Genomic DNA, 17,897 nt, shown 5'->3' with positions numbered 1-17,897 from the left:
ACAAGCCTCAACGGAAGCAAGTGAGCACCTGGCACTCAGGCTGCCAGAACAAATCTTAACTTTCTACTTCTACAGCTTTTCATCAATTTCTGGCTCTTATAAAACAAAAAAGTCATGTAAGAAAAAAGAAAAAGGACCAAATATTGAAATCCAAGAGAAAAAAAAAAAAAACAATAAAAAACCCTGAAGATTACTTAGGCAAGGACTTTAAATAATTATCATCACTATATTTTTTAAAAAAGCACAACAATTTATAAAAAGAAAAATTTTGACAGAACTAAAATCTATTTAAAAAAGAATCAAAGAAATAATAATTTTCAAATACAATATTTGTAATTAACAACTCTAACAACTTACTGGGTGGGTTTAATTGCAGACTGGACACAGAAGAGACAGGGATTAGTAAACTGCATAACAGATTAATAGAATATACAGTAACTAAAATACGAAGAAAAAAAAGACCAAACAAAGTGTGAGAGAGATTAGAAATATATGAAAAAGGTCTAGCATATAGGTAACTAAAAATCCAGGAGGAAAGGAGAGAAAGACTGGAGAAAATAATACTTGAAAAAATTAGAAGGTTTCTACAGTAATCTAGATAATCCAGATATGAGTTTATTGTGGACTGAATTAAGTCAGAGGCAGTGGCTTTAGAGAAAATGTGACAAAATTAAGAGACACAAACAGATGAATGAATAATACAGAGGAATTTAGGGTGCATGTTCAAATAGCTAAAAGGAACGATGTTTAAATAACTAAAGGAAGGCATGAAGACAAATCAACAAACATAAAAATTATTAAAAAAACACAAAATACTGGAATTTAAAAATATAATAATTGAAATAAAAAATTAATGAGAGGAGCTTAACACATATTTGAGCAGATAGAAGAATTAATGAATCTGAAGGTAAGTAAATGAGTTTAGTCAATCAGAGGAAAAAAGAGAAAGGAAGATATAGGTGCAGAGAAGTCTAGCCCCAAAGAGGAAACAGGCCTTGTCTAGACTGAAAGAAGGCTGAGGGTGAGAATTCAGCAGTTCTTTTGGAAAGGGCAATCAGAACTCCCATTCCCAATGGAGCTGGGAATTATACAGAGCCTTCAAGCAGTGCTACTTTTCCTGACTAAAAGCAGGTGTGCCTAAACAGACAAAATGAGACTCTCAACTACAGTGCAACTAAACTCGTGGTCTGTAGACTGTTAATAACTTCTAAGTATAGAAATTGAGATTAAGCGTTCAACAACTTGTAGTAATTGGACATGGCCATGACATCTGAGCACATGATCAATGATCTCAACTCACTGGACATGGTACAGGACAGCTTGGGGTTTACCAAACTCCTATGGTGTGCCACATGTAGCACAAGATATGTATTACAACACTTTGGGAGACTGAGGTGGGCGGATCATGAGGTCAGGAGTTTGAGACCAGACTGGCCAACATAGTGAAACCGTGTCTCTATTAAAAATACAAAAATTAGCTGGGCATGGTGGTGCTTGCCTATAGTCACAGCTACTCAGAAGGCTGAGGCAGGAGAATTGCTCGAACCCGGGAGGCAGAGGTTGTGGTGAGCCAAGATAACACCACTACACTACAGCCTGGGCAACAGAGTGAGACCCCGTCTCAAAAAAAAAAGATAAATATTAGTCACAGGAGTAGGCCAACATATTGATTGGCAAAAGGTTGGGGGAAAATACTATTCTCTTACTATGAATAGTTTGAGAAGTAATGCTCTAGCACTTGGTGAAGGCCATCTCCAAAAAGCCACAAGAAAAAGCAAATGAAAAACCAACAACAAAAGATATGATAGCCCCAGGCTTTGCTGGGGTCAAAGACAAAAGCATTATCCCTGGTCAGTGTGATAAGATTTTGGCAAAACATACCCATCCCCTAGTATCTGTCGGGGGACTGGTTCCAGTACTCAGAGAGGATACCAAAATCTAAGAATATACAAGCCTCTTATATAAAATGGCATAGTATTTGCATAGAACCTCCTCACATCCTCCCATATATCTTAAATCATCTCTAGATTACGTACAATACTTAATACCATACAGTAAATGTTATGTAAATATACTATATTGTTTAAAAATTTGTATTATTTTTATTGTTTATTTTATTATTATTTTTGAATATTTTCATTCCATGGTTAGTTGAATCCAGGAATGTGGAACCCTTGGATATGGAAGGCCAATTATATTCTATTTCTATGATCTTATTGAAACCTATTTACCAAGTCACAAGAAAAAAGTGAGTTTGTGGGGATTTTCCCTTCTATGGAGATAATATGAATATCATAGCGTATGAGATTAGGAGGCTGACATGTATTAATTCACTTTAAAACTATATTATTGTCACCAAGCCTACTCTTTGCAGCTAAAACCTAGTAAATTATCAATGCTCATGTGGAAATGCAAACCCCTAGAGACTGATCAAGAATGTCTATAATTTAACAGTAAATATGTATGGGAGGGTATCTACATGTAAGACAACTATATAAAAACCATAATGAAAACATGCTATGATCCAAATGTCTTGATGTCTTTTATAGAATGACTCTTACTGAATGAGACAATGTTATGACAATATGTACCTAAAAAATTATTATCCTTTAAGTTTTTAAAATTTTAAAGATCTATGATTATGATTCTTAACATTACTTTGGGCATATTTTCTGACATTTTAAATTGGCTTTTAAAAAGTTGACTGCTACAATAGTGAATGAACACATGGTATATGAAATTTCAACACTAAAGCTGGCTGTGATAGAAGATAAATGATGACACTGTTACCATCAAAGCGCAAAGCAAAAGGAGAGTTTTGTTTAAATCCAGAAAACCTTGAATCTGTCTTTGTTCCCTTTATGCTACTGTCTAAGTTTATGAAACTGTATGTGTGCAATACATACTTTAGTATTCCTTTAGAAAAATTTTGCAATGTCTTTTTCTTTTCAAAGAGTTGAAGGGCAAATGATGCTGATGAGGGGGACAGTCAGAACCTGCATACTTTGAATGCAATACCAGGGCACTAGCACTAAGAGTTACAAAAGAAGAAGAGCCTTTTAACTTTGGTGAGAATGCAGGAGGGAGGACCAAAACGGTAATTTGAACACATTATTAATATAATATGTAACAAGGCACGTTGAAACTAAAGGAAAAGGGGGAAACTGGTTTAAAGAGATGAAAATAAAGGTAGAGGTTAATTAGAACTACCAACATGAATACATGCGCTTTTAAAAGAAGAAATTTTTTTCTTGCTCTGCCTTCATCACTCTGAATTCTACCTGAATATTTTATTGAGACAATATGAAGTGCACATCTAATGCCCAGATTTTGGTTGTTAGCACTATTTTCTACCAAACAAAACTTGGTGAATAGGCAGTTCCACATTTGGAGAAAAAAGGAGTCAAGATGATCTATACGACACCTTGTCAGAAGCGGGTAGCGCTTAAAGAATAAAGAGGTCAGTTTGAAGATAAGACTGCCAGGGGCCATGTGCTGATTATTTTATTATCTAAAATAAAATAGTTACAATAGTTAAAAAGAACTTTTAGTGTTTGTGAGAGTCCCTAAGCATGATGCTCAAAAGGAAATGCTTCAGAGATAAGTCGAATATACTATAGGTAGAGCATCCCTAATCTGAAAATCCAAAACATTTCAAAATATGAAACTTTTTGAGTGCCCACATGATGCTGCAAGTAGAAAATTCCACATCCGATATCTTTGTTTTCTGATGTATCAAGTACACAAACTTAGCTTCATACACACAATTTTTAAAAAGATTATCTAAAATTACCTTCAGATTATGGGTATAAGGAATACATGAAACATAAATAACTTTCACGTTTAGACTTGGGGCCCTTTTCCAAGATATCTCATTATGTATGTAAACCAAAAATAAAATTCTAAGCCCCACAACAATCAGACATGCCTCATTATTCCCTCCTCCCTTTTGGAATTCAGACACAGCTGACTAGCATTAACATTAAAACAGACCTTACAACTGACAGAACAGACTCTGATTTGAAACATTTATAATCTATTCTCTCTGAAGCCTGCCACCCAAGGGCTTCATCCGCAGGACAAAACTTTGGTCTCTACTACCCCTTATCCTAACCCAGACAATCCTTTCTACTGATTCTAGAAAACAACTCAGCCAACTACCAACTAGAAAATCTTTGAATCCGCCTATAACCTGGAAGGCCCCTGCTTCCAGTTTTCCGGCCTTTCCAGATGTACCAAACCAATGTACATCTTACATGTATCAATTGATGTCTTACGTCTCCCTAAAATGTATTAACTCAAGTTGTAGCCTGACCACCTTGGGCACATGTTCTTAGGATCTCCTGAGGGCTGTGTCACAGGCCACTGGTCACTGATATTTGACTGAGAATAAATCTCTCCAAATATTTTACAGAATTTGACTCTTCATCAACACATATATGCAAATATTCCAAAATCCAAAAAATTCTGAAATCTGAAATACTTCCGGTCCCAAGCATTTTGGATAAGGGACACTAAACTTGTAATGTATAACAGTTGTCTGTGCCTGATGTCTTAAAAGAAAGCAGAGGGTATAAAGAACGAATCACTGAATTACTCAAGAAATGTGAACTATTTTGTTTTGTTTACTCAGTATAGCACTTATCCTTCACTGGGTAGGACAAGTTGCTATCATAATAACCATGACTGGTATTTTTTTTTTCCTGCCCTAGATTCAAGAAAATGTTTTAAAAAGTCAAAATACTATGTTCCCATTGTTAATTATCAATCTTGAAAGAGGATGAATTACAGGAAAAGATCTCAGGCAGGCCTAAAGTTTGTGTCCACCAGGCTATGGTACAGCTGAATATCATTTTTTACAAGTTATTTGCACCTGGTAAACAGGTAGATTAGTTTCCAGAAAAGTTGCAATAGGCCAAAAGGGTAAAAAAATGAAACAAAATAGAAATCTAGTGAGAGTGGAAAATGCAAGCTTAAGAATCTAGACAGGAAAAAAAAAAAAGAATCTAGATAGGATTCTTACACAAATCAGGTGGTACCTGGGTGCAGGCTGTTGCTACTCATAAGGTTCTTTTCTGTTAGTTGCAAAACAGTAATACTTCAAGGTATACAAAATTAATAAAGGTGTTCCCTCTCTGCAGGACAAATTATAAAAGGATGTAACCATTCCTCTTATCAGGCAGGGCACACACAGGATACAGTCAGGAGAAATATTCTCAGAGTTTAGCCCCACACTCCTTTCCTCCACCAGGTACATAAGGACAGTGCACAAGAAATGAATAATAATATGCAGCAGGCCTGGTTGAGCACTTTGAAAACTGAAAGCTAAGGAGACTTGGCCCTCTAACCAACCCCTCCCTCTACTGGGTTCCTTATACTGTACTACTGTACACACTTCTATGTTCCATCAGCCATATCCTTTACCTACATAAAAGGAACTTAGATCTCCTGCCAACGTCTGCTGGTGCTTTCTGCCAATCCTCACTCTAACAACCACCACACATTGAGTTACTGGAAATAATTCTTCATGGGCTCTCATGTTTCTGCACATTTTGTGAGCAAAAACAATGACTGTCTTGATTCCAGACTTTCTTTTCAAGGATGCTTATATAGTGAGGAGTTCCTCTAAAGCAAAGGTCAGGCATGTTTACTGCCCATTAGAAAATTTGAGGTCCTAAGCTCAGTGTTCCTCTCCTTTAATGCAACCTAATTTGAACACTGTGTCTTCAAATATCATCTGGCTCCCTTCCCGATGCTCTGTGGGAACTGGGTTCAGAGTACTGGCACAAGTGCTAATAACCTGCCTACTGCTATTCTCCTTCATTTCTGACCCAGGAATTCTGTCTTTATTGCCAGCATCCATAAAACTGTCACAAGCTAACCTGTCAGCCTGCAACATGGGTAGCATTTAATTCTTCATGGTTCTTAATAATACAGATAATCAAGAATGCATTAATCAATCCATATTTTTTGATGTTTCAATGTACTTCTCAGCCACATAGACAATCTGTGTCTTTCTTGTTTAGAAAAATCATAACAACCTTCTGTTACTTAATGGTGTATTAATGCAATTTATAGAGTATATGGTCTAAAGTCACTGAGGAAAAAATTAAAAGTCACAATTACCTTTGACAATTCTATAAATTACTAAAAGTAGAGAATCACAATCATATATCATCCATAGTATAATAAAAAGTCTTGGCCAGGCATGCTGGCTCACGCCTATAATCCTAGCACTTTGGGAGGTGGAGGAGGGCGGATCATAAGGTCAGGAGATCGAGACCATCCTGGCTAACACAGTGAAACCCCATCTCTACTAAAAATACAAAAAATTAGCCAGGCACGGTGGTGTGTGCTTGTAGTCCCAGCTACTCGGGAGGCTAGAGCAGAACTGCTTGAACCCGGGAGGCAAAGGTTGCAGTGAGCCGAGATCGTGTCACTGCACTCCAGCCTGGGTGACAGAGCAAGGCTCCATCTCAAAAAAAAAGAAAGTTTCATAACACACACAAGAGAACTGAAAGTAATTAAGGAAAAACAAATTTGGCTCTCTCCTTCCATGCTTACTCTTAGGCTTAAGAAACTGAACCTAAATCACCTTTTTCTCTAAATTGTGTGTAGCTGAATCTGTGTACACAAAGTCATGTTTTATGTGATTTCACTGTGCACATAATTACATACATCTTCATAGCAAGTCAAACATTTATAAACTAGACTTTTAAAAATACTCTTCTACAAAAAGCCTAGAAACACTGAACTAATCACAGTTATGTTTCCCCCAGGCACCTAAAATAATTTTTATTTTGGTTTTCACAAAATTCATTTTTTTACCAAAATATATGATTGTCTATTCACATTAGAGGAGCATAAACAGTTGAAACAATTTTTCATTACATTGTGATAAAATTTCATCTACAATAGAATTTCTAATCAAATAGCCAAACAATTCACTTTAATGGCTGGTCAAAAGAAGCAAGCTTTCCTATTTACTCCTTTAAAAATTGCTTCAAATGTATTTATTTGGGATTTATAAAATGTACATGCCTAGAAAAAGTGGTCTGTTTAACATAAGAATAAAGGAAATACAACGCTGCTTTAATATAGCATATCAATAACAACCAGAAGCTATGAATATAGTTAAAATAATATATAAATTTCTCAATTTTCTTAAAATTGAAAACTCTGAGTATCTTTAAGTCACAGTGACAACCAAGAGTCCTTATTAATTTGAAAATAATGGGATGGTTTTCAGATACCATCTGAACTATATTCTATTGAGTGGTACCAACAATGGAAAAGATTCTCTTCAACTATTCACTTATAATATGACTGGACTTACCTCTACCATATATCATTATTAGTGTCAAGATTAGGTACATACCTACATAGATGGCTAAGAAAAAATCTTTTCCATGATTAGAACACATATTCATAATTTTGGCTAGCTAGTTATCATACAAACTAACATTAAGACATTTGGTGTATGTGTAGTTAATGGATTAGACATCCAGTATAATCCATTAATATTTCCAGAAAATCCAACTTTAACTGAATATATGTCTCACTACAACTGCAAACTTATGTTTAAATCTTCCACTAGAGGATTATATTTATGACTTCTGTAATTAAATGAGGCAGAAAAATCCTTAAAGTGGGGCAGTAACATTTATCTATGAAGACACATTTTGGGAGAAATTAACATGTGCATTTAGTACATACTTGGGCTATCTCCATTACATCTGGAACACTGTCACAAAATATGGTTTTACACATTTACTATATATAAAATCTATTAGAAGTAGGGCATGATGGTTCATACCTGTAATCTCAGCATTTTGGGAGGTCAAGGTGGGTGGATCACAAGGTTTGAGACAAGCCTGGCCAAGATGGTGAAATCCCATCTCTACTAAAAATACAAAAATTAGCCAGGCGTGGTGGAACACATCTGTAATCCCAGCTACTTGGGAGGCTGAGGCAGGAGAATTAGTTGAACATGGGAGGCAGAGGTTGCAGTGAGCCAAGATTGCACCATTGCACTCCAGCCTGGGTGACAGAGTGAGACTCCATCTCAAAAAAAAAAAGTCTATTAGAGAACACATTGATGCACATGCTTTTGAAATTTGTAACAAATTTTAGTATATGGTTTGGCTCTGTGTTCCCACCCAAATCTCATACCAAACTGTAATCCCCAGATGTTGAAGGAGGGGCCTGGTGGGAGGTGCTAGATCATGGGGGCAGTTTATAATGGTTTAGCACCATCCACCTACTGCTGTCTTGTTAGTGAGTTCTCACGAGATCTGGTTGTTTAAAAGTGTTTAGCACTTGATCCTTTGCTTGCTTGCTCTCTTCTGCTTCATGATGGTAAGATGTTCTTGCTTCCCCTGCACAGTCTGCCATGATTTTAAGTTTCCTGAGGCCTCCCAGGCCATGCTCCTCTACAGCCTGTTAAACTGTGAGTCAATTAGATCTCTTTCTTCATAAATTACCCAGTCTAAGGTAGTTCTTTATAGCATTGTGAAAACAAACTAATACAGAAAAGTGGTACTGGGAGGGGTCACTGCTATACATGTGGAAGCAACTTTAGAAGTAGGTAATGGGTAGAGGTTGGAATGGTCTGGAGGGCGCAGAAGACAGGAAGATGTGGGAAACTTTGGAACTTCCTAGAATCTTGTTGAATGGTTTTGACCAAAATATTGATAGTGACATAGACAGTGAACTCCAGGCTGAGGTTGTCTCAGACGGATATGAGAAACTTATTGAGAACTGGAACAAAGGTCACTCATGCTATGCTTTAGCAAAAGACTGGTAGCAGTTTGTCCCTGCCCTAGGGATCTGTGGAACTTTGAACTTGAGAGAGATGATTTAGGGTATCTGGTAGAAGAAATTTCTAGGCTGCAAAGCATTCAAGAGGTGACCTATGTGAAGAAAGATTATGTAAAACTGGAACTTACATTTAAAAGAAAAGCAGAGCAAAAAAGTTGAGAAAATTTGCAGTCCAATCATGCTGCAGAAAGGAAAACCCATATACTAGGGAGAAAGTCAAGCCTGCTGCAGAAATTTGTGTGAGTAAGGAGGAGCCAAATGTTAACTGCCAAGACAAGGGGGAAAATATCTCTAGGGCATTTCAGAGATCTTCACAGAAGTCCCTCTCATCACAGGCCCAGAGACCTAAGAAGAAAAATGATTTCATGAGCCAGGGCCATGCTGGCTGCTCTGTGCAGCCTCAAGACATGAAGGACTGAATCCCAGCCACTCCAGCTCCAGCTGTGGCTAAAACGGGCTAAGATATAGCTTAGGGTGTGGCCTCACAGGGTGCAAGCCCCCAGCATTGGCAGTTTCCACATGGTGTTGGGCCTGAAGATGTGCAGAAGTAATGAACTGAGGTTTGAAAACCTGTGCCTAGATTTCAGAGGATGTATGGAAACACTTGGATGTCCAGAAACACTTGGATATCCAGGCAGAAGTCTACTGCAAAGATGGAGCCCTCATGGAGGACCTCTACTAGGGCAATGTGGAAGGAAAATGTGGGGTTGGAGCCCCAACACAGAGTTCCCACAAGGGCATCGCCTAGTAGAGCTGTGAGAAGAGGCCAGCATCTTCCAGACCCCAGAATGGTAGATCCACCGACAGCTTGCACTGTGCATTTGGAAGCCACAGGCACTCAACATCAGCCCATGAAAGCAGCCATGGAGACTGTGCCGTGCAAAGCCAGAGATGCAGAGCTGCCCAAGGCCTTGGGAGACTACCTCTTGCATCAGTGTGCCCTGGATGTGAGATGTGAAGTTAAAGGAGATTATTTTGGGGCTTTAAGATTTAACAATTGTCCTGCTGGGTTTTGGACTTGTATAGGGCCTATGGCCCCTTTATTTTGGCCAATTTCTGCAATTTCGAGTGGCAACATTTACCCAATGACTGTATCCCCACTGTATCTTAGAGTAACTAACTTTTTTTTTTATTTTACAGTCTCATAGGAGGAAGGGACTTGCTTTGTCTCAGATGAGACTTTGGAATTTTGGGCTAATGCTAAGACTTGGAAGGACTGTCGGGAAGGCTTGATTGTGTTCTGAAATGTGAGAAAACATGAGATTTGGGAGGGGCTAGGGGTAGAATAATATAGTTTGGCTCTGTGTCCCCGCCCAAATCTCATCTTGAATTGTAATCTCCATGTATCAAAGGAGATGTATCTCCCTTGCGTCAGAATGAAGTTGGGCCCTTACTCCACATAATATACAAATATTAACTCAAATGGATTTAACTCAAAAAGAACTAAAACTATAATACTCTTAGAAGAAGATATAAGCAAAAGACATGACATTGGATTTGGCAATGACTTCTTGGATATAACACTAAAAGCAAAGGTAACAACAAAGAAGTTGGAATACATAAAAATTAAAATTTTGTTGTATTTCAGAGGACACTACCAAGAGTCAAAAGGCAACCTACAGAATGGGAAGAAATATTTGCAAATCATATATCTGATAATGAATTAATATCCAGAATATATAAAGGATGCCTACAACTCAACAAAAAAACCCAATTAAAAATGGGCAAAGGACTTGAACAGACATTCCTCCAGAGAAGATATACAAATAGCCAACAGGTATTCTGAATCAATGCTCAACATCACTAGTCATTAGGGAAATGCAATCAAAACCACAATGAGATACCACTTCACACTCATTAGGATGGCAATGACCAAAAAGCAAAACATCCCCAAACCAGAAAATAACAAGAACTAGTGAGGATATGGAGAAACAGGAACATTTGTGAACTAACGGTTGGAATAAAGAATGATGCAACAGCTGTGAAAAACAGTTTGGCAGTTTCTCAAAGTTAAGACACAGAATTACCACATAATTCAGCAATTTTACTTCTAGATATATACCACAAGAATTGAAAGGAGGGATTCATACAGATACTTGTACACCAAAGTTCATAGCACAGCATTATTCACAATAGCCAAAAGTTAGCAGCAGCATAAATGTCCATCAACAGATGAATGGATAAACAAAATGTGGCATATACATTTATGAAATATTATTCAGTCTTAAAAAGAAACATAACTTTGATACATGCTACAACATGGCTGAACCCTGAAAACGTTATGCTAAATGAAATTAGCCAGACACAAAAAGAACAAATGTTGTTCTTAAAATTCCACTTACATGAAGTATGAATAGTCAAATTAATAGAGATAGAAAGTAGAGCTTACCAGAGGCTTCAGGAAGAAGGGTATGGGGATTAATTATTTAACATGTACTGAGTTTCTGTTTGGGAAAATGGAAAAGTTCTGAAAATAAACAGTGGTGATGGTTGTACAATACTGTGAATGTACTTAATGCCACTGAATGGTTAAAAGAGCAAATATTATGCTATGCATATTTATCTGAATAAAAACTACTTTGTTACAATCTCATGGGGCCACAACCTTTATGGAGGGTGGGTTCCAAAACCAGCTATACTGCTTATGGACTGGAATTGCTGGGGTTTTGGGCCTGTGGTAATTTTGTCAAATTAACAGTCCTATTAGTGCTTCTGAAGGGATAGTCTACAGCAGGGTGGCAGAGAAGGGAGGTGTACCATCTGAAACTGATCTCTGAAAGCTTGCCAGAATCTGAGAGACAACCCAGGGAAAAGGGGCTCTGCAGAGTGTGGGGGCAACGGGAGCAGCATAAAGGTTTAAAAGTCCAACTGCCTCCACACACAGAGTGACTATCCTCCACTGCCAGCCTCAGTAGCAAGGTAGGATATTATTTTGCAAACAGAATTGGAAGATTTCTTTATAGGTCTATTTACTACGTCTAGAATAGCCTTGAAAATTACTTCACTCATTTTGTGTGACTCTCTCTCAGCATTCTTCTACAAAAGTTAAAAAGCACAAATTCTTAAACACCAGACACAAGTATTAAGATTACTGACATGGTCATTTGTTTTCCTGACATAACATTTTTAGAATAGACATCTGCTATTGAGATTAAAGAGGAAGTAAAAGTAAAGTCTAGCCAGTGAAAGAATATGGTCTAAAGAGTGGCAGAAACAGTAACAAACAGCTATAACAAGCCACTTAGTGTTCTAGAAAACACAAATGATAACTAATTAGTAATTTGTTATTTTTCCTGAGTCTGAAGTTTCTGATGTTCAGGGAATATGGCATTTTCTTGGGGTTGCTACAGTCCTTTCTCTCTGAGAAGGCATATACATTTATGAGCTGGAAGGTTGTTCAGGTAAGACAAAATTAACTATAATAACTGAGATGCTTCAGAGGGAATCCCTTACATTTCTATATAAAACAGTTAGTAAAAATTACAGAGAGGTTTTTTTCCCCTTAAAAACATTTTTTTAGAAGGGACTTCAAGATGGCTGAATAGATATATCTGCTACTTGCCTCTTTCATGGAGAGAAACCAAAATAGTAAGTAGATAATCACACTTTGAATAGATCGTATAAGAGAGAACACTGGAATTCTCCAAAGAAGAGACAGGAAAAACCGAAAGCAAGAAAAGAGAGAGACATAAGGCAGACCGGTAGGCTGGTATTGGCTGGAAGCCCAGAGAGTTTCCCTAATGCAAGGAAAGTATAAGTGAGAGATCCCCAGCAGTCCACATTTCCACTATGGATTCCTACCATCCTAACCATAGGAAAGCCCCTTGACCCTCATGGGCCCTGAGACTAACAGATAGAGGTATCTGGAGAATGTACAATGCTACTACTGAACCAGAGAGGAAGCTCATGCCCAGTCCTACAAACACCTGAGTCCTTAGCTGCTGTCATATGGCACCATTTTGAGAGCCCAGCCCCCACAGACTGTGTCTTGCCCTGGGGCCCAACGGCCCCTGCATAGCCATATCCCTGGGGTCCCATTGACATTCCCTGCTAAGGCCAAGGCAGAAGCCACTGGCAGAGGAGCAATCACACATTTTCATGCACCCAAGGACAAATTCCATTGCCTGCTGCAAGCAGTGTGTAAGGGCGGGGATGCAGGGTGAGCAAAGTGTGCCCCCAGCCACCTGCCTCCAGTTGTTCCCACTGAAAGTGACCCCACCCTCCCAACTAGCAGAACAGCAGCACAGCTGCTGCTGCCTCTACCTGAGCATTCCATCTGTGGCTGGTGGATCATCCAGCTGCCCCTCTGCTCACCAGCCATAGCCAGAGCCTGAATGTACCAACATGGGGCCTAAGAACCATCTTGCCTGCTTCTATCACTCTTAGTACCTGAGCATGCTGTCCAGGAACCTGGAGATCACCTACCCCAATCCAATACCATTGGCATCTGAGCACATCTCCCAGTGTCATGCCCACCCAACCTGCCACTACCATCACCTCAGGGCCTGAGCAATGGCTGATCCAGTCCATCACAGCTACTGCCAACACTGGCATGGACCCTTCAGAGAATTGTCCCACCACTGCTACTGCCATTGTCCCATGGACAATTCAGAGAATTGTCCCACCACTGCTACTGCCATTGCCCATGCCACAACCACTCCTCAGGTGCTCAAGAACCCACCTACCACTGCCATTTCCAGCACCCAAGCAAGTTATCTAGAGGTCCAAGAATCAACCTCCCTCCACCTGATAACACTAGTGCCAGTGTACACCACCCTGGGGGCCAAGGACAGGCAGGCTCAACCCACCACTGCCATCTATAGGGCCCTAAGTCTGGCCCAACTGGTGTCTCACATTTCAGCAAAACTTCATCACAGCCTCCACTAGCAACTGTGCTATAAGCCACCTAGAGAAAGAGGCACCACTGATGCTATTTACAGATGAAGAAATCATACAGAGATTACCCTACTGTATATATTCAGAATAAATGCCAAAGTGTCCTATGCAACTAACACCATAGATATATGGTCAGGAAAAAGTCTTCCTCTAAGAATGCAAATTCAAAAACTAAAAATGGAATAAGTAACTGTTACACCAGATGCACAGATGTCAATGTAAGGACACAAGAACATAAACAAGCAACCTCCAAAGGAACACAATAATTCTCCAGCAACAGATCCCAATCTAAAAGAAATTTATGAAATCCCAGAAAAACAATTGAAAATACTGTTATTAAACAAGCTCAGTGAGATATAAGAGAATACTTTAAAACAACACAAAATATAAGAAAAACAATTCAGGATATAAGTGAGAAATTTACCAAAGAGAAAGCTATCATAAAAAGGAATGAAATAGAAATTCTGGAACTAAAGAATTCACTGAATGAAATGTAAAATACATTGAAAAGCTTCAACAGTAGACTAGATCAAGTAGAAGAGAGAATCTCAGAATTTTAAGACAAGACTTTTAAAATATCCTAGTCAAAAAATAAAATAAAAATAAGCAAAGCCTATGTGACATATGGGACACCATAAACCAACTACCTACACATATAAAGCAAACATTATTACAGCTAGAGAGAGAGACTCTCCCATACAATAATAGCTGAAACCTTAAATACCCCACTCTCAGCTTTACCTAGATGGAAAATTAAAAAGAAACACTGGATTTAAACTATACATTAGACGAAATGGACTTAAATTTACCCAATATTTCACTCAATAGCTACAGAATACACATTCTTCTTACCAGCAGATGGAATATTCTCCAGGATACGCCACATGTTAGGAAACAAAAACAAGTCCCAATAAAATTTTAGAAATTAAAATCATATCAAGTATCTTCTCAGACCACAATGAAATAAAACTACAAATCAAGAACAAGAGGAACTTTGGAAGTCATACAAATACATGGAAATTCAACAACATGTTCCTGAATAACTACTAGGTTAAGAAAGAAATGAAGGAGAAATAAAAAAATTTCTTGAAACAAATGAAGAATGTAAACACAGCATACTAAAACCTGTGGGATACAGCAAAAACAGTGCTAATAAAGAAGTTTGGAACAATAAACTCATATCAAACAGGGGAAAGATCCAAATAAACAGTTTAATGATGCATCTCAAGGAATAAGAACCCCAAATTGGTAGAAAAAACAAATAATATCAGAGCAGAACTAAATGAAATCAATCTAAAAAAATACAAAGGATCAACAAAATGAAAAGTTTCCTTTTTGAAAAGATAAACCACTTGTTAGACTAACCATGGAAAACAGAGATGACCCCCCAAAAATGTCAGAAGTGAAGAAGCACACTGATATCATAGTAACAGAAAAGATCATCAGAGACTATTCTAGAAAACTATACACCAACAAACTGGAAACCTGGGCAGAAATGGATAAATTTCTGGACACATACAACACACCAAGATTGAATTAAGAAGAAACAGAAAACCTGAACAAACCAATAATGAGTAATAAGATTCAATTAGTAATGAAAAGTCTCCCAACAAAGAAGATTCCAGGACTAGATGGCTTTACTGCCTAATTCTACCAAACTTCCAAGGAAAAACTAACACCAATTCTCCTCTAATTATTCCCAACAAAATGAAGAGGAGAGAATTATCCCTAACTCATTCTATGAAACCAGCATTACCCTGATACCAAAACCAGACAAGGACACAACAATAAAGAAAAACCACAGGCCAATATTCCTGATTGTATTAGTCCATTTTCACGCTGCTGATAAGACATACCCGAGACTGGGAAATTTATACAGGAAAAAGGGTTTAATGAACTTAACAGTTCCAGGTGGCTGAGGAGGCCTAACAATCATAACGGAAGGCATGGAGGAGCAAGTCACATCTAACATAGGTGGTAGCAGACAAAAAAAGAACGTGTTCAGGGAAACTCTCTGTTATAGAACCATCAGATTTCATGAGAATTATTGACTATCATGAGACCAGCACGGAAAGACCTGTCCCCATGATTCAATTACCTCCCACTGGTTCCCTCCCATAACACGTGGAAATTCAAGATGAAACTTGGGTGAGGACACAGCCAATCTGTAACACTGATACACAAATTCTCAACAAAATACTAGCAAGTCAAATCCAACAGCACATCAAAAAGATAATACACCATGATCAAGTGGGATTTACCCTAGAGATGCAAGGATGGTTCTACATACATGAATCAACAAATGTGATACATCACATCAATAGAATGAAAAAAAAAATTCCTCTCAATAGATGCAGAAAAAGTATTTGATTAAATTCAACATTCAATCATGATTAAAAACTCTAAACAAACTAGGCACCAAAGGAATATACCTCAGCACAAAACAAAGGCCAGAAATGACAAACACACAGCTAACATAATACGCACTGTGGAAAAGCTGAAATGTTCTAGAAACTGGAACAAAACAAGGATGCCCACTTTCACTACTCCTATTCATTGTGGTGCTGGAAGTCCTAACCAAAGCAATCAGGCAAACGAAACAAAAAAAAGTATCCATTTTATTTTATTTTATTTTATTTGGAAAAAATGAAATCGAACTGTCCCTGTTTGCACACAACATGATTGTTTATCTAGAAAAATTAAGGACTCGACCAGAAAATTCTCAGAACTGATAAATTCAGTAAATTTGCAGATTACAAAATCAGCATACAAAAATCAACAGTGTTTCTATACACCAATGATGAAATAGCCAAAAAAGAAATCAAAAGGGTAATCCCATTTACAGTAGCTTCAAAAAGTAATTAGGCATTAATTTAACCAAGGAGATAAAAGATCTGTACAAGAAAAACCATAAAAAACTCAAAGAAATTGAAAAAGACACAAATGGAAAAACATACCATGCTCATAGTTCAGATAAATATTAAAATGATGATACTGCCCAAAGCAATCTACAGATTCAATACAATCTCTATTAAGCCATGGTTATTTTTCACAGAGATAGAAAAAAAAAATCCTAAAATTTGTATAGAACCAAACAATAGCCTGAATATCCAAAGGCAAAACTGGATGTGTCACACCACCTGATTTGAAAATATAGCTACAGTAACCAAAACAGCATGGTACTGATATAAAGACAGACACACAGACTAATGGAATAGAATAGAGAATCCAGAAATATAATTCATGTATTTACAGCCAACTGGTATTTGATTTTTGATAAAGGTGCCAAAAACATACATTTGGGAAAGGACACCCTCTTGAATAAATGGTTCTGCTGGTGAGGATGCAGAAAAAAGGAACTCTTGTACAGTTGCTGGGAATGTAAACTAGTATAATCACAATGGAAAACACTTTGGAGATGTCTCAAAACTCTAAAAACTGAACTACCATCCAATTCAGCAATCCTATTACAGGGTATTTATTGAAAGGAAAATAAATCAACATCTCAAAGAGATACCTACCCTTGCATGTTTATTATAGCACTAGTCACAATAGTAAACATATATAATCAACATAAGTGTCTATCAACACATGAACAGAAAAAGAATACATGGTATATATTCACCATGGAATATTATTTGGCCACAGAAAAGAATGAAATGTCATTTGCGGCAACATGGATGAAACTAGAGGTCACTGTGTTAAGTGAAAAAAGCCAGACACAGAAAGACCAATGTTCTCACTCCTAAGTGGGAGCTAAAAATATTGACCTCATGGAATTATGAGTAGAATGATAGACACCAGAGGCTGGGAAGCACCTGCTGGTGTGAGCGGTTGATAAAGAGAGGTTAGTCAATAGGTACAAACAGTTATCAATACAGTTAGAAAGTATAAATTCTACTATTCAATGGCAAAGTAGGGTTTATAGTTAGCAACAATATATTACATAAGACAAAGTAGCTAGAAAAAAGGACTTGAAATGTTCCCAACACATAGAAAGGATAAATACTGAGAGTGATAGATACCCCAAATATACTGATTTGATCATTACACATTTTATGCACATAAGAAAATATCACATGATTCTCATAGATATGTAAAATATTGTGTATCAATTAAAAAAAAAAACTCTTGTTATGATCATGTAAATAATACATACCCACAGTTAAAAGTTTGGAATT

General features: G+C 37.5%; 1 protein-coding gene across 2 annotated transcripts in view; it reads right to left on the bottom strand.

Moving 5' to 3' along the window:
* The window catches only part of UGGT2 (UDP-glucose glycoprotein glucosyltransferase 2), a 246,456-nt gene that overhangs the window by 136,629 nt on the left and 91,930 nt on the right, over positions 1-17,897 (bottom strand). The window lies entirely within an intron of this gene.

The sequence above is a fragment of the Aotus nancymaae genome, unplaced genomic scaffold (assembly GCF_030222135.1).
Source record: "Aotus nancymaae isolate 86718 unplaced genomic scaffold, 86718_ANA_hifiasm-v0.15.2.pri h1tg000048l, whole genome shotgun sequence".
Lineage (NCBI taxonomy): Eukaryota > Metazoa > Chordata > Mammalia > Primates > Aotidae > Aotus > Aotus nancymaae.
The sequence above is the reverse complement of the archived record's forward strand: the minus strand, read 5'-3'. Positions and strand labels throughout refer to the sequence as shown.